The sequence below is a fragment of the Haliotis asinina genome, chromosome 14, assembly GCF_037392515.1.
Source record: "Haliotis asinina isolate JCU_RB_2024 chromosome 14, JCU_Hal_asi_v2, whole genome shotgun sequence".
Classification (NCBI taxonomy): Eukaryota; Metazoa; Mollusca; class Gastropoda; order Lepetellida; family Haliotidae; genus Haliotis; species Haliotis asinina.
The window spans coordinates 10,354,275-10,373,334 of NC_090293.1; the positions used below are offsets into that span (position 1 = coordinate 10,354,275).

Consider the following 19,060-nt stretch of genomic DNA (forward strand, 5'->3'; position numbering starts at 1 on the left):
TGTATCCGCCACTCCACATGCCTCGTTACGACCTTAACAAAGTATTTCATGGAGGAGAAAATCTATTTTCTGCATAATTTAACTGCACAAAGAATTATGCGATTTATTCTTAGCTGCTCGCAGGTAAGGGCAATCAAAGCGACGCAAACCCGAGTTTTGTTACAATACCAGGTATGCGGGGCTGTGACTCATCTGTATCTTATGTCAATATGGAGTTGAGATGTGTAAAAGAAACGATTCGATTTCTAAAGAGCACCACCCTGTCCCATATCGACCCACGTAAAGAACTGAAGTATGCCATATGGTATATGTGTGTCATATGTGTCCCATGTAAATCAACGTTCCTGGTAAATGCCATTCTCATCCCACAATATTTCATTGAGATATTGGCCATTGTAGACTTGAATAGACGTTTCTGTCCTTGGAGGTGATAACGTAATGGAACCTCGATAATTAAAACCTGTGGCGATCATGTCCATCTATCTATCTATCTATCTATCTATCTATCTATCTATCTATCCATATTAACAGCTCACGATATATACGTAACATGATGAAAATGGTGAAATGTGAAATGTGGAGCAATTGTTGATCATACTGAACCGTAGTTGTCAATGACAGCGTGGTCATGCCCTTACTAAACATGAAGTGAGTGAGAGTCGTTTTACGACGCAGCTAGTATTACTCAAGCTATGTCAGTCGTGTTTGCTTCTCCACAATGAGTGAAGCTCATTTCTGGTGTCCAACGCCTTAATACTGCTGGAAATATTGCTAGGAGCGTCTTAAAACAATTCACTCATTCATAAACATCTGATTATGATCAAGTCGTAATCACACAGAGGGCACCTATGATTTAACTGAAACAATATTAATGTCTGTTTTAAAAGTAATCCATTCAACAACTTTGATCAATCCCTTCTACACCGATTGCAAGATCAGGGGTAAAAATCGTTTGTCACAGAAAACTACACAATTCATATAACATTCAGGGACAAAAAAATAATCTCTCAAGATATTAGCCTTTTGTGTCTAAACTGGCCAATTGCCGTGAATAAAACTGGAGATTCATCATTTGCGAAAATAAGAAAGATTAATCCCTGACAGCAAAATTCAACCTGAAAAAGCAATTTCCCTTTACCTTAGTTTTTATTATTTAGCATATGTACATATGGGGCATTATGTGTTTTTTTGTCAGATGACCAAATCACATGTCTCTGCATGAATGACACCAAAAAAAAAACATTCTCACGATATAGTCAGAGACGTATAATGAACTATACTGTCAGGAAATATTTCTTGTTATTGTGAAATTCCCTTAGTGCATCAATATCCGTGACGTTTAACGCCGCAAACTGCATTAAAACCACCGAGAGCGATACAGTAGCCAATTATTACACTCCTATAACATATATCAAACTGTCATCATCTTACACAGCATGCGATAACATTCACCGCTCTCTATCCACCCTTAGTCCACTGACATACTGAACTAATCAATTACACAGACATGTGCCGAGCTTTTCCCGTGTCACTCATCGTTGATATGTACATGATACGGGAAACATATTGACAACGCGTTGACGCGATTTCTTCTGAACTGTCACCATTGTATACTGACAAGCTATGAGTCACGTGCTGTTAAGGTAAATATAGTATAAACACCGTATTAAAAGCGCTATCCCACTGGGCTATAAAGAAGCCCACATTGATATGTACAAGGAAACGGGTCTTGGCGACAGACATGTGTCCGAGATAATGGATACGCCCCTTTGTCTATTTCAGCGCTCAATAGTAGTCTACACAGTAGGAGATAAAGCGGTGACTGTTCCCGCAGTCGTCTATGGAATGTAGTTATACTACATTACTTTTCATCCGAACACTTGCCCACTTCATAAGACTCAGTTATATGGATCTCCTGAGAGCGTTAGGGGTGGTGGGGTGGCCCAGTAGTTACAGTGTTTCCTCAGCACGCTGAAGACCCTGGTTCGTGTGAAGCCCGTTTCTGGTGTCCCTGAATTGATATTGCTACAATCGGGGTAAAACTAACCTCACTCACTCGCTCAACAGATCTTGAAACAAAATTACCATCAAAAGCAAATTAAGTCCTTAACAGGTAAAAATAGTTTGAACATATCTTGTCTGTGTGTCTGTCTGGTATCCCGCAGCCCTCAAGTCTAGGGTGTCTATACAGTAACGTTTACGTACACACTCGTTCATGATACGGAAGCTGGTGCAGACGAATGAATTATCATTTGCAATATTTTCAAGAGAAAAAGATGACTATCTAAACCATATGCAGTGGGAACGTTTACACTCAAAGTTCGCTGCTTCAGCAGGCCATTGCATTGTCTAGACAGGGACAAAACGCAGGTCCAACCGGTCCCGTGCAGGGTGCAAATATCTGCAAGATTCAATGACGCCTACCCAGACTAACTCTCACCCACCATAGCCACCTAGCTACCTGGACACTTCCTATCCGATGTCCTGTATCCTTCAAGAAACTGCCGGGTACCCATATAATATGGTTGATGCATTCGATACCGACATAATATACATCACTATGTTTTGACCTGGGGTCAGCCCCAGTTTTCAGATCTATTCCTTCTTCTTATGAGGTTAGGAGGAATTGACATGAAAATATTTTACATTTAACTAAGACGTCTCTGATGTGATCAGCCCCTCACTGGGTGATACATGGTGGATCTGTTCCTCAGATATGGACACGATCTAACATCCTGGTATTTCCTGGTTTAGTACTAAGGCGGGCACTATGTTGATCAGTACCATATAGCCACATACACTCTACATGAAATAGGCATCATCCCGTGATACAGTTGTCATAGACGGTCAAAGCATTAAATGAAACGTAACACCAACTGATAATATTGTTTAAACGGGCGTGGAACAGTAAATTGTTTGAATATGAAACACTTTTCTCTTTTATGATAGCGCTGTAATAAGAGTAAGTGCGACAAGGGACACCAGATATGGGCTTCAACTATTGTACCCATGTAATGAGAGAGTTTAGTTTTACGCTTTAAGTAATGCCCATGCAAAATCGCGGCGGGGGCACCAAACATCGTGTTCCCATGTAGGGAATCGAACCCACGTCTTCGGCATCTCGAGCGAATGCTACCCATCGCCCTGGTGAAATAAGAAGTATGAAACTGATAACAATCTATAATAAATTTATATAACTTGATGACAAGCATCCCGATATGATGTTAAAACTTCGGGGAGAGGCCTAGGTTAAATGACTTATCAAACAGAAAGATCTATCAATTATTCATCGTTAATCAACAAGTTGTTGATCACCAATTCTTGCATAGTGAATCAGATAGAGGTTACTATTGCAACAGGTTTAACACACAAGCAGACCCTAGCACAATAAACACGGAAAATTCCACTCCGCCAGATCGCCACGTCCCTCCCAAATTCCCTCTCATGTTTTACAGGTGAAGGCAGCGTCAAAAGGCTGCCCCAACCGGAATGCAGGCTCTCCTGCTGAATGGTGGGTTCCTGTTTATAGTAAAAAGACACCTCAACGCGCGTGGCTGGCACGTGCAAGCGCCAATCTCTCGTCACGTTCTTCGTGTCTGTATTATACATTGCACTTTGACCTCATGCATCTTAGAAATCTTCAAAGTTACAGGATGTGTATGTTTGGTTGAATTAATGAATTGGCTTCTCAATATTTAGCATCCGCGGTCGGAAAATGCATGCTACCGTGAAGGTCAACGATAAACTATTTCAATAAACGTACATATATATATGAGTGTGCGTGTGATTGTGTGTGTGTGTGTATGTGTGTGTGTGTGTGTGTGTGTACATTAGGAACAATATTGTGTGTGTGAGAGAGATAGAGCTGTAAACAAACAAAACTGTAACAAATATTAAGATCACTCTAACAAAATAGCGACCACTGTCCTAATATCTGGACTTGCCTATAATCACACAATGCAATTTAGAAAGTAGTCATGTGCAACATACTGGTATGCTATATTTAGGTTTACACTTTCATAGTGAAGTACAGATACTAGTACTTTTGTTGGGTTGGGTTCTATTCGGGTTGGGGTATCTAGGGGTGGGTTAGGGTAGCGGGGAGGTGTATAGCCTTGTAAGAGTTGCAGTATGCGTATAATTGTCGGTAAAGCGATGAGGATTATCTTTGTCTAAGGTTTCATTACGTCATTCGTACTTAACTTATCGTGCTTAGATTGCAGCCAGGATGACCTAGTATCAGATTCTTCCTCACAGTGTTCGTACTGTCCTTCGGGTCAGCATAGGACAAAGTGCAATTGTACTGAACGATTCGAAGCCGATATGTTGGCAGAATTCTTATGCATGACGAAAGGCAAGAATCTGCAGCATTCATCGCAGACAGAGGTGCGGCTCAACTCGGGGGCAATGCTACGCCGCAAACCAGTCACGTGACTTCGTGGGAGCTGGAACGGTGCCAGCTGCATGATGTGAATGACTCCGCGAGTGTACAAAGACAGTAAACATGGCCGACTGCTGGAGATATACACCACGTGAAGTACCAGTGGAGTAATTAAAGCAATAAATGACGTCTTATCGCTGAGCTATCGTGTTTCATAGGTGGAGTTTCACTGATAACCTTCCAGGTGCTAATTGCTACCTACATGTACTCATTATAAAGAAGATGTTAATGTGTTGAATAGAAACCAGGTTGTAACTGGCAAGTGCCAGTGCATTTGTAAATGGTGGATTTGTTCGCAAATGCGCATGGTTTTATGTTGGTTGTTTGGTTGTATGGGCAGGTTGAGTATTGCCAGGCTGGTTGGTTAAGTTATTTGTTCGTTGAATGCTTGTTTGGGTATGTGATTGTTTAACACCTCAATCAGTTGATGGCGCTCTGAAAATATTCGGATCTGAACCAGACAATCCAGTGATTGACATCATGAGCATTGATCAATGCAGTTGGTGTCATATGACAGCAACATGACAGCATTTGATTTGCTTCACGCTTATTTTCTGCGTACAAAAGCAACGACATTTAGTTTCTAGAAAGCAACTGCCTTCGCGTTTGGCACGTAGAACTAAATGTATTGAGAGGAGAGATTTCTGAAAATCAGCATCCCTATGTTATCTCACATGCAAATTTTTATATTATCTCCAGGCGTGATGTCGATACTACCATCGCTAAAGCATATCTCACACCTTGCCATCTCCCTTATCTCTGAGTATCGCCTCAGGTCCATATCGGACAGCGTGGTTCATCACACCTGCGGTTTACGCATCCTCTCATCCATATATTTTTTTCGACAGAATTTATTGTTAGAGCTGAAAACTAGCTGGTAAAGAATTTAAAATGTCCACTGCCCATTGCCGATTGATGGAAACAGATGATTCTTCAAATTTACATCCCCATTCCGCGTCAATGTCCTCCCAATGCATATGCTACATTTTGTCAGAAAGCGAGTGTTGATTCAAAAGTCCTGGGCCCACTTGCACAAAGCGATCTTAGCGCTACAATGATTGTAACCCCCATTCTCAAACATAGGCTTAAGATAGTTGTAGCGCTAAAATCGCTTTGTGCAAGTGGGCCCAGGAAAAAAGGTTTAGAAAACCCGCTCGGTATGTTGACCCTGTCCAGCGTCTATGAGCCCGGTGGCTCTGTAATACGTATTATCTATGTAATCATTTTTTTTACAAAAGCAGGACTATATAAAACTAAGTTTTGTTAACTTGTTAGGTAAGGTTATTTTTATAAAGATAACTATTTTTTAAAAAAAATATTGGAAAAGAGAATGTCAAAGTTCTCCTAGACAAACAACTGGTCTCCGAAATGCGCATATTTTACAGAAAAGAACATTTCGTACTAAAAATATAATGAAAAGGAGCCTTGAAACTTTCTTCATTTTCAAACCTGAAACTGTGCAAATCGAGACTTGCCACATATTCTAGACTTGTTTTTTCTTGGATTTGCTTGTTTCAGGGTCTGCATGATAGACAAAAGTTCCTTGAGCTGTGACACATTAAAATAAACCCCGTCATATTAGATGATGCATGAATCTATTGGGTAGCTGCTGTGAATAGTTTAATCTGTTTCATCCACTGGGGATATAATATAGTCTATATGTACGACCTGTCAGTCTCATACTAAAGACGACTTCATAGACAATTGTAGATCAAAATGTGTGTTCGTATGTTATATGAATGCCTAAGGTTTGTAATCCCCCAAATAGTAAGTATTATAATAAACACGGATCTTTTTAACAAACAATAGAAGGGAACTAACAAACCTGTCGATTTCCTAAATTGTATTAAATCTGGACAAAAGAAGACTTACTTTTGAATTTCTAACACTTTCAATTCAAGGTTTGTGAAAGAGTAAATGAAAGCGACAAAGCAATATAAGTATCCAAATACTCCTCGACAGGACATCATCAAAGGACATCGCGTGACTCCGACTATTCCATGACACGTGTTCACTATCATACAGTGAAGTTCAACGGAAACGACACAACCGGTGACACTCGCTAAGAGCGATTGAGGAAGCTCAGTGCTCCTTCAAGATACTACAATAGAATATTTTTCAATCGGAACGTTGTTATTTTTCTCTAAACTATCAGGCCTAGTAGCTAAAGCGTTGGCTCATCACGCCGCGGTCCCGGGTTCGATTCCCCACGCGGATACGTATGTAAGGCTCATTTCTGGTGTCCCCTGCCAGCAGATTGCTGGAATATTGCTAAACGCATCGTTAACCATACTCACTCACAAATACGTATCTGCAAATCAGAGCTTTATTTAAGTAGATCGACACGTCTTGAGGTTCAGATAACCGATGTTGCTGTGCAAACCTTGTTCAAACATCTTTCAAAACACTCAAGCCTCACTCATTATTCCGAAACATTTTTCTTTCCCAAATTATTTTGATAATAATAAACTCGTAAACCATCCGGCCATTTCACGTTTTTGACGGAAACAAAGGAAGTGCTTACTCTGGGCGTGTTTCAGCCCACAGTAAACACAGAAAGCGATAATATGATTAACTGTCAAGTGCACCACGCCAGTGGTGTATGGTCTAACAATGTAATCAATACGTACTATGTAGGTGGTTTTGTTTTCAATGAGTAAGGAAGTACTTGTATACTTGGCAGACATTAGTACAGGGCTTGAAGCCACTCCAGGTTGATCAAGTACAACCATATAAGTAGGCGTGTTACTGAAGCTCACGAGTAGACGTTAGACTGACGCTTGGCCTCTGAATATATGTAATTTTGATAGTAACAAATGGACCCATTTAAATTGAAAAAGAGCCCCACTCAGATGCGTAATCCTGTCATTGAGAAAATCTAGAACTGCTTCGCTCATTTAGAGCTTTAACATTTCAGGGAGGGCTTGGTAGTAGGGAAAATAATTTTGTTCAGGGACCGTGAAACAGACTAAAGTATATGTCCTCATGTAGGGATACATGTACACAGATTTTCAAAGTGGTTAAGGTGAATCGTCTATCAGGTTAAGTGTGTTTGTAATGAATTTGTTTTGATACATTGATGGACAACAGGGAAATACAAACTGGGAACTGACACTTTATGGCTGCATTTGTGTTTTCAGCTGAATATGGGAGGAGTTACTCAGGAATATGACTTTAAAACCACAACCATGAACATGGCGCTGACAAACCTAGCTAGGGTCACAATAAGAACGAAACTTGGATTCGAACACAAACCAACGAATTAGATTTAGGTATATATCAAATAAATATTCTTATCTCAAAGTTTATCTGAAAGGAACTAGATTTCGGCATTCCTATCTCAAAGTTGGTTATCTCAAAGAAACTGGATTTAGGTATATGTCAAATATTCTTATCTCAAAGTTTGTTAAGTATCTCAGTGAAACTGGATTTAGGTATGTATCAAACATCTTATCTCAAAGTTTGTTATCTCAAAGAAACTAGATTTCAAGTGTGTATCAAATAGATTTTTTCCCCAAAGCTTGTTATTTCAAGAGTCCTGGTATCTCAGTTTACCTTAAATCTGTTCATTCAGTCATGGTTATCTTCCACTGATCTAAGCGATGACGATCAAAGCTTCCGTTAAGTCAAGATCGGGATTGGGATGAACTTGAGAATGGAATGGATTCTTTAAGTCCTTACCCGTAGGACGAATCCACATATTTGGGTACAATTTCTAACCCGAATGGTTGTCTTATTACCAAACTGTATGGGTCGATACTCATGACATCAACCTTCAGTTAGGTTCTCTTGATTACATCAATGGTATCTACAGGGCGTCGGGATGCTGTATACCTTTCCAATACAAACTACACCATATTCATTTGGTTACGCTTTTCTAACTCTTCAAAGATAATTAATATCAGCGTATTGGTTAATCGTGTCTTAATGAACAAAGAATCATCGTCCCTGATAACAGCCGTACAAAGCGTGAAGAAAAAACAACTATTATTTTATATTGCAGAAAAACGCTGGTTATCAGGTTTCCAAGTCATCATATATGTTATAAAACGGAAATAGTGTAATCCATTCATCTTTCTTTGTAACCCAACGACGCCTTGATCTTACCCTTGCTAACGGTTCTATATATATTATGACGTTACATCTGACGACAACGCCGTCCACACACTTAATAGCTTCTAAAAGTAATTGCACTGTAGATCAACCTAACACAAACAACACCTTTGTGTCTGAGAGTACGCTTTACCCTGGGATCGCAAAATCAACGAAAGAAGAGTTCCGATATGCACCTGCAATTACAGCCTTCAAGAAGAGCGTTGTAAACATCAGGAAATGGATGTCGTATACACAGGGAGGTAATGACTAATTCGCCGATAAACACATCAACGTCACTAATGCGGCAGCATTTGTATTAGGAATGCCACTCCACAACAATATTTATCGGCCATTCTAAGGTATTTCCCGAAGGAGAGGAAACGTGATGCGAGGCTATCTGACTTTGGTATGCCGAAAAAGCGAGAGGAGGAAACCCGTTTTTATCATACATGGTCACGGATATTTAGCTACAGGCAGTTGGCGGAAAATGACCACGTGACTGAGCCTTCCTCCTCAAAATTATATTTCTGTCACCATTAGCCCTTACTCAATACCACTTTTCCACATGCAAATGTCACTACATGGAGATGTATACGTAATGATAAAAAAACAATACTTGTCTAACATGAAAGAATGAAGCGACTTACAACATGTTACAGTGTGATTTAAACTGCATATTCCATGTTTATCTGACAAAATAAAAGGTAATATTGTGGCGAATCATTCCAAAGGAATTATGGAGCAATGTTTAGTTATGACCATTTTCTTTCTTGTCTAAATATTTCACTGATATTACTAAAGCTCAAGGGAGAAGAGAGCGACCCTGTTTGACCCAAGTCTGCGAGGATGTGAGAGCATGTGTAGTAGGCCTCGTCAGACACAGTCTGTCCATATTAGTTTTATCTTGTAAAGTGAGATAACACCCATAAATCTGGAATATTTATGTAAAATTAGACTGAACGTACGAAAACCCCATTGCAGGTAATTATTCTTCCTGTCCCTGGAGTTACTATGTGACACAGAGCTTGGATATAAGAGTGGTATCCTTTGACATACTGGCCCATCATCAATAAGCATATCTGTGTGAATATGTAGAAACTGCGGGCAGTGTTTTACAAAACACCAGGAATTACATAACATAAATCAATACATAAAGGGTATATAAGAGTAACAATTGTAAGAAATAAATTTATAACACTTACGATTTTAACAAGAACACTTAGAGTGAGTGATTTGGGTTTGACGTCGCTTTTAGCAATATTGCAGCAATATCACTGAGGGGGATACCAGAAGTGGGCTTCACATATTGTGCTAATGTGGGGATTCGAACTCGAACGCTTTAACCGTTAGCCTATGCTATCACCCCTGAACAATCAAGAACTTTATGATAGACTCTTATTTCAAAAAACATCGATCAAAGTTCGAGAATCGTCAACTAGAAAATGTTAAAACTTCACCCTCTTCATTGAGAAGCGTTCTGTCATAACGTTCTTCAAAGGAAACCCGCAAAATAATCATGTAACTGTTATTCACACATGCAGTTCTTTCGGAATGATGAAGGGTAAGTGTTTACGAGCACATGCCGTGATCCCAACTCCCCCACGTCGGTGTACGTACAGAACATACATATGTTCAAGAAATCAATCCCCACTGGCAATATTATGCCGAGTTCAGACGCGTTGGACCGTTATCTCCAGGTGATTCGACTGTCAAAATATCCCCCCTCGGGCTTGACGGGGAATAGGTATTTGGGATGTGCGCACTGTTTTGATAAGGGGAGCATCATGCTTTCTTGAAGGGTTGGCAGAAGCTGGTAAATATTGTGTTATGTTGTGCAACGTTTTAGATCGTTTTTACGTTGCTGGAAACGTAAAGCTGTTCTACATTAATGTGTCTGTGTGGATGATTTCGACAGCTGGTTCGTAAATTGGACAGGATATTACGCTGAAGTAACACTCCATAACAGTTAAGTGATGATATAAACCGTTGAACAACGAATGTTCATAGTGTGTCTCGCGATGAAGGAGTGCCAAACGGGCATCGTGAAATCTGAGTGAGTGAGTGAGTATGGTTTTACCCCACATTTACCAATATCCCATCAGGGTCAGGGTGGTGGTGTTGTGGTGAATTTGGGGAGGGGGGGGTTGGGGGGGGGGGCTTTACTGGGGAGTGAGGAAATACAATAACGTGTGATGTGTAACAAACATGTTGGAGAAAATATGTTATTATTATTATTATTATTATTATCATTATTCAACACACACTAATAGTAGTAAAGTAAGGTCTGAGAGCACGTTATTATCAAATATAACCACACATGTTACTCACAGTTTTGAAGGACAGACAAAGTTAGATCTTGGAACTAAATTACATGTAAACTGGCGAGCAAATCTACAACACTTCAGTCGTGTCTTCTTCGACGTCAGTCTGAAATTGGGTGTTACATGGACAAAAGACCTATTCCGTAAAATGAGAAATGTACTAAACACAGAATGCACTGCACGATTTCAACAATATCACAAGCATGAAAATCATTCTTAATTGACACCCGTCGTCTTTGAATCATTCAATAAAATATAAAATTACTTTTGTAACAAAAGACTAATTTGGAGGAAAGGTTAGACGATCCTGCCCAAGGGTAGCACCCATCAGCTTTCTCACCGTTGCCCTTGTTTTGTCACCATCCCCAAAAGTTGCAATAGCTGACGTTATTAGCTCATACCCTGAGGCTTTCGAGGAAGTGCGTTGCTTCTAAAACACTAATGGTCATGGTGTCGCCTCCAAACTGGACATACTGTCAACGTGACAACCAATGACAGACCTACATTGTCAGCTCAAACGAGGCATGCACGCTAATTACAACGAGTAACCAGGCGGAAGTACAAAGGGCGCCATTTACGATTTTGGTTGCTGGCGGCCGGTGGGAATACGGGAGTGTGTGAACTTTCCATAAACGTGTATACCATTAAGAAGGTAGGGGATATTAGATTTACAAGATTGATACAATGCTAATGATGAAGGTAAGGAGGTAACAGATGATGAAGAGGAATTAGGGGAAAATATGACAATTTATCCCATTCATTTTGGAAATGTTTCACCAGTATGGATACATATTACTTTTTTTCATATGCATTGGCATTCACTAGCTGGAATATCCCCTACTTTTTTTAATTGTATGTGTAACCCACTTGGCCTAGTGTCTAGGGCAGGAGTGTCCTGCCAATTTTAACATTGTTCCAACAATATAACGGCTGGGAACACCACCCATTCACAGCTTCACACATTATACCCATGTGGGAAATCGAACCCAGCTCCTCGGCGTTACGCGTACGCTTCTACCACTGGCCCGCCGCACCGAAATCTTACCTCTACTTGCATAGAAAGGCACCAGTTCATTTTTTGTTTCAGTTAGGACATCCTGATACAGCACCACTTCACCGCAGGTGTTTCATGTGAGACACTTAACCAAATTGCCACAAAGTGATCTCAATTTCTCATAAACACAAAAACCACCTTATGTTTATACAGAAAGCTGGAAATGATATCAACAAATGTCCGCTTCATTTCAAATGTAATTTTCTCTCTACTTATTAAAAGAGCTTTGATAAACATCCAAGAGGCTCGCAACACTCAAGATATGGCATGAATTTGTTACATCTCAACAAGCCATAATAAGCACGCGAGAGGTTAAATACGTCTGAAAATCACACAGTATCTGCTTGACAGACACGCACACAAATGATGAAGATTTTGTGAGTTGGTGTTGTAAACATCGGTCAGCGACCCTACGGAACATGTATATTATCTATTAAAAGCAATGCATTTAGAATTTCTGCGTCAATCCCATTTTAAAAATCGGACTTTGCAAGACATTGAACTGATACTAATCTGCCGAGTGTCAGCGAATGAAGAATCAAGTACATGTGTAAATGCTAATGGTAAACTGTCTTGTTTTTCTGACGATATGGTACTTTACTGCCTGCTAATTCTGGGGAACTGACTGTTAGATTTCAGAAAGGCTTCGCCCTTACTCAAACAAACCGCGAACGGACAGCGAAGTTTCGCCCAGTTCACTATCGGTCTATCATTTGGTTTCAACACTTTGGTTTCGAGAAAGGACCTAACGTAATCCACGGTATATAACGAAAGTTCGTGCCACGACATAAGTACCAAATGCTGATGTTGTGGTGGAATAGCCTAACGTATCAATCTTGATATTTACTAAACGTTAATTGGAGCAAGCTAAGTGTCAAATTTGTGAATTATCAGTCTTAAATATAACATATTAAATAATATATTTAACTGAAAAAATCCTCAATTGCTCCATATCTAGTCAGAAGCTATTTTGTACTTGATATTGTTTGCACTAGGAAAACTCAAGGTATTACCTGAAGGTGTAACATTCCAGTGGTAATTGTGATGAAAGAGAGTTCCCGATTGTTTTAACTACATCTGGTACATTGACAGAATAATAATGCAAGATGCCCACGGCTAGTAAACGTCTGTAAATACCTGTTTATTGGACACGTTTAAATATCACACCACATCCCTCTCATACCATTTCAGACGTTGCATTCATCAAATCAGCTAAAATACATGCCATTACTTTGGCAGATGATGAGAAAGAATAAAGGCTTGCTCAATTTACGTTTATACAAACCCAGCGGTTGAACAAGATTTATGCCAGTTCATTTCCACCAATTACCTAATGTATTCGAGGCAGTCGGGAAGGCGCAATCACCAGGAGCCATTAGCACGGGCGCACCAATCATAACAAAGGAAGTCATGTTAGGGTGAGGAAGATACTGCAAATTGAATTTCTAAGAATACGATGAAAAAGGTAAGGGGCATTTATTTAAGATTCCTTGTGAAGTTTGACACACACTTCAATTCATAAATCGACTCTGATTGCATTCTTGAAATTTCTTCCTGGTCCGGCTCCGTTGGCTTGAAGCAAACTGAAGGCATATTTTGGGAAGAAGGAACTTAAATACAAAACGTCAACGACAAAGAATAACCACTTTCGCCTATCAGCCGAACAGACCTCCTTGGAAGTAAAACGCAAATAGATAGTGAAAACTAATATGAATAGATCACTGCCCATAGTATATCCTGACCACCGTGTAACATTCAGTATAGCTGTTTCTAACTCTCAGACCAAGACCTTGGTGTGTTGATTTTATATTTGTGACCAATTACTTTAGGTCTGTCTCAGCTGAATTGATCTTGAATCTTTGTGAATCTTCGTATCTCGCCTTTGTTGCTAAAATACATAATACTGAATATTCTAGACTTGTCTGTGTCCCGATTCTGAAGGGATTTCTTATATCGTTTGTAACTGACAGTTCTAACATACACGTGTGTGAATGTACACTGAAAGTAAATAAAGCAAATACTAAACCTCTGGTACAAACACGAGTTTCATTTGAAGCTGAGACAATGTTTTGTACACGTCAGACCCACGTCATGAATTTACATTACTCTATCCGACGTACAAGGGTTGCTTTGAACATTTGCTATACAAGGTATGCTTTGTCGAACAGACTGTTCTTTGTGTCCTCACTCAAACAGGACTCTTATTGAACTTGCTTTGGTACCTAACGCCGGCTACAAAATTTATAGGTGACTTAAGCGCTTCATACATTATGTCAGTGACTGAATGAATACGATATTAACATTCAAGTACTACACCATAATAAATAATTAAGCTCTGGCCTATTTCAAAATTAAGATGTGATGCTGTGGAAATGTTAGGCTAAAACAACTGGGAAGACCAATCCAATTTTAGAGAAGGCTCATCCAGCAACTGATCTGTGGATATTATGAATATATGCATTTACAATCAAAGGAAATATTGTTAAAAATATGATGATACTGCTTTAAAAAGCAAAATAACTATTCCTATTATGCTTATACAACTTAGGTTTCTTTTGTCAAAAATGAATAACAGTAATTTCTCCTTTTAACTTATCTAAGTGCCTGTTTTTCAAAAGCGCAAACAAGTAACACTAAACCAAATTGTGATAGTTACGTTTTTGGTTTTGGGGTTTTTTTTCTGAAAGAGTTTCTATCAGACAACCTATGCTGTCAAAATATACTGGGTGGCGCTTAACTGTATATTCTCAGTATATATCAATCGCGGAAACACCAGTGGTGAGCTTCACCTATTCCCCTTACCATGGAAAGAATCGAACCCACGCAATTAGTGCGATTAGAGAACGCATTATCGAAAAGGTTACAAAGCCATACCCATATAGCACAAAGCGTAAATGAATAAATCTGTTCGTCATTTTATGAGGTGAGTTTAAGGCTCTTGTATTTCTCGGTTTATTTTTTCACGATTTTGAGCAAAACGAAGCATGCTAACTGCAATGGTCATAATAGAATGGCGATTGCATATTTGGGAACCCCAACCTGCGGGCATCACAAAACCTTCTCAAAACACACACCTCGTCCAATGAACAATTCCTTTCTTTAAAACCAGGCACCAACTGGTCTTAATTTCTGTAACAACATTTTATCCAAAATATTAAATGAACGGTCACTTACAACAAGCACCGAGAACCGATTATATCTTTAAGTTACCTTCCCCTGAGGGAAATCAATTACGACGGTATAAACGTACCATGCCTTCCACCCACACATACAGATGCCCCTGCTACTCCATCGGAGTAGTCCCAGGTATCTCTTGATTTCATTACTGACCGCTGTCTTATCACAAGCACGTCTTCAGGTCCATGTACACAGCTTGTCTACAATCCTACCAATGCTTTGTTGTGAGAGATAGTGTGCAATTATTCGCAACCGCGTATCTTCAGATACCTACTGATAGAATTGGAATCCTACAGAAATCATTGTATTACGTTGATTTAGGCCACGGTGGCCTGGTTTCAGTTAATTACATTTCCGCTCTGTGCCAGAAAAAAAGTGTCCGTTAACAAATGGCCACGTGTTTGCCTCTAGGTAAATGGGTAAATTGGTCAAGCGTATTCATAATGCTTTGATACTTTGTTTTCAGTGGGTTATGTGAAACCAGGTTTTTTGTTGGCGTGCAAAGTAGGTAAAGGTTGAAATTACCATCTCACCAAACAAACACAAGACCGTATTTATTCCAGACATACCGGTGTTTGAGGAGATAGTGAACGACACCCAGAGACTGGAAGACTGGAAGTAAAACGTCACTTAAATCGTCACAAAGTAATGTAACAGGTCACAAAGACAACCCCGTTGTCACAGAAAATTCAATTACATATGTCAGTTCAGACTTAAGAGTAGAGTAGACAAAGTTTTTTTATAAGAACTTCTACATGTTTGTATAATGTGACAGCGGCTTTTCTATATAGATGTGTCGACTGACACTGTCAGTATTTACTACAGCTAGCAAATAGAACAAAAAGTATCGATTAAGTCAGTATCAAGTGCTTCAGTTAATGAAGAAAAAGTAGTGCTTGAACTGTATTTTTCCCTCATACACTTAGTCGGTCAACACACTTTCAAATGTTAACTTGTGTTACCAGAAGAGTATATATACTTCTCATAAGAACGCGACGATGCATCTTTTAAAAAAGACTGTTAGTACAGGTGAAATGTACGAGATACTTCTTTCAGTTTGATAAGTGACTGTGTAAGTAAATTCTGCTTCGGTAATACTGTGACCGCTACGTAAGACATTCTTTTGACATATGTACCCATTTTAATGACATTAGGTATCAGTTACCAGCATCAATGTGTTTCCACATATACATGTACTCTATACTCATGGTATCACATGGGGAGATATACATAAGTGATACCGTCATGCCGTGTGTTAACAAGATATATACAAATATTGATAGTATTTATTTATTTATTGAGACCGTACTATAATTTCATAGTATATACTTACTATAACGGCATATAAAACAGAAATCGCGAAGTAACTTATCAGTTCATTCAACACTGTACACTATTATTTACCATTTGAAACCACACACAACCTTCCCCATTTGATACATATTTACCCGAGTGTCCCATTCATATCCTGTCGTCAAAGATGACGAGACTTTACCACAGCATAACAACGCTTTACATACAGTATGAGTAACCATCAGCAAGATTTACTAACCTGCCTAACATGGCATTTACATCCTCAATATCCTTTTCGTTATCCATGTGGGCGCCGAGACTATCACATATATAAATGGCGCTCTCTTGTGTACCTGTGTGCGACACGGTGAACTTTTTGCCCGGTTACTATTCATCTATATTACAATAAAAAAGGTGTAGCCGATTTCCTTGGTCAACATCACGTTAAACCGTCGGGAATAATCGTCCCTTCGCATGGTGGTGTGCTCCATATGCGTAAAGCTGTTGGACCTTATTTGCTCTTTTTGTTCTCCTGCTTTGTGGGGGATATAAACGTGTATATTAATAGTTCTTTCTGGCACTTTGTGAACCACGTCCCTATGCACCGTTTATCTGTCTCATATCATTCAGAGAGTATGAGATCTTACTGACATCCGAACATGTGTAGATAGTGGTGATCTGCGAATGAATGAACCAAGAGCCAGTTATTTAGTATTGTGATAAAGTATGCCGTGAAACATCTTAAGTCTGGGCGATATTTACCCCCAAACACCTTCCGTCTGATTACCTCTGGAAACGTTTATAAGCATACAACGTGACATGGTTCTGCATCAATGATTCCATGGTCGGGAATGTCTTCAGTCCAGTGAATTTTAGGGGGACTCAACGAGCCGTAACAACGGGGTTTCGATGCATCTAGTTACTCATTAAATACAAAATGCAACATTTTCAAATAGCCGCCTTGTGTTTTCTGTAAACATCACAAGCTACCTAAATGTCAAAAACTAAACTTTTACACCTTCTCCATAGTATGTCTACCTAAACTCTCTAGGGGAGTGATTTCAAGTAAATGCATTTCAGGTTCATACGGTCAAAAAAAACAGGGAAGATATTCATGCATGTTTGTATCCGGAAATAGTAATATCTTAACGCTGTGCCAGAGGACGATGCATACCCGCTCGTCAGTTCTCCCACCCGTTTGCTTAAACTGCACCACCCAACACACGGTCTCTATTGAAACGGGTGGGCCATTATTCGTCACGTCACGTTGTCATGTGAGCACATGACATCTAGCGTAGGGACGACGATATGCCACGGATACTGAAATTATGTCATGCTCCGTGCTATAAATATAGAAAAACTAAAAAGCACGTGGTGAAATGTTGTTTATGAGAAAACGCCTCTGTGCAAACAAAATACTTTGACCGAATTGAGAAAAATAAGAACATCATATTGTTAGTGAACGTCATTAAGCAGCAACGATGAAAACGTCAATCCTTCGTAAACATGGCGATATTTGAAAGACGCACGAGTAACGGTAGCTATCGAGCGGCGCTCTAGGGTCGGAAGACACCAAGTACTGTAAACGTACTATGCTATACCTAAAAATTCTCCTTGTCCATACGATTTTTAAAAACACCCCATACTAAGATGTTTTGGTAGGCAACCACGTGTTGGATTAAAGTAGCAAATAGTTCAACACTTTTTGGAATACGAGCACGATGGTAAACTCTAACTATGTTGCTTAAGCATATAATTAAGCAGTTTCAAAATATCAATTAAATCCAAGTAATGACATTATACTCAAAATTTCCAGGATGTACTAACCACAACATGACTGAGGAAGACGCCACAATGTAACAGTTTTATGTTTTATTTTCATTTTCAAAGTTTGATCAGTAATTAGCCCTTAACCTAATGACGACAGCCGTGACAACCCACAGCTCTTCTGAAGGACACAATCGTGAGCTCCATCACTGCATCAACTAGTGAACCCTTAATCATGCGCTGTAACTCATGTGTTCTGACAGGATAATGAGCCACTGTCAGTCATAGCTCAATTACTGGACAGAGAGGACTACACAATGTATACATGTTCACTCTACAACAGGATCATATAGAACGGGGTCAACATGACCAAGCATAAAATGGTTCGTGAAATCGAACTGAAAACGTAAATGCAGAAAATAGGCTACCCTCGAAGTGGTTCCAGGATTTGAAAATGAGGGGTGGAGATGACACGGTGACTTCAGTTAATGTGGAAGGTGTCCCAAGAAGATAGTTCCCCGGCCGACCTGTACAATACCAGTACTCGTGTGTTACACTGCACTGGTAAACGTTTGAAATCAGCACCACTATCACTGCAAATCAGGTTGACGCGCCACGACAGATATTGAAGAGGTGTTAAGCCTCACTCACTCACTCATGGTGTAATACACCTGTCTTTTCTCCTATCGCAAGCAAGCATGAATTCTTAAGCCCCTACTGCAATAAACAGTTTTTCTTTCGTCAGCTGATACTGGATATAGTTGTTTAGAAATGTTAAATACTTTGAGTCAGGGATCTCAAAGTACATACACTTTCAACGATTTGATTTTCACTCTTTGATGGTATTCAATAGAACCTTGAAAGGTGCAGATAGTGTGGAATGTTTTTATGGTGTGGGGATACATTTCAAGG

At 39.5% G+C, this 19,060-nt stretch overlaps 1 protein-coding gene across 3 annotated transcripts in view; it reads right to left on the reverse strand.

The window, feature by feature from the left end:
• Nucleotides 1-19,060, reverse strand: part of LOC137261336 (myosin light chain kinase, smooth muscle-like) — an 82,992-nt gene that overhangs the window by 19,514 nt on the left and 44,418 nt on the right. The gene's annotated exons all lie outside the window — the stretch shown is intronic.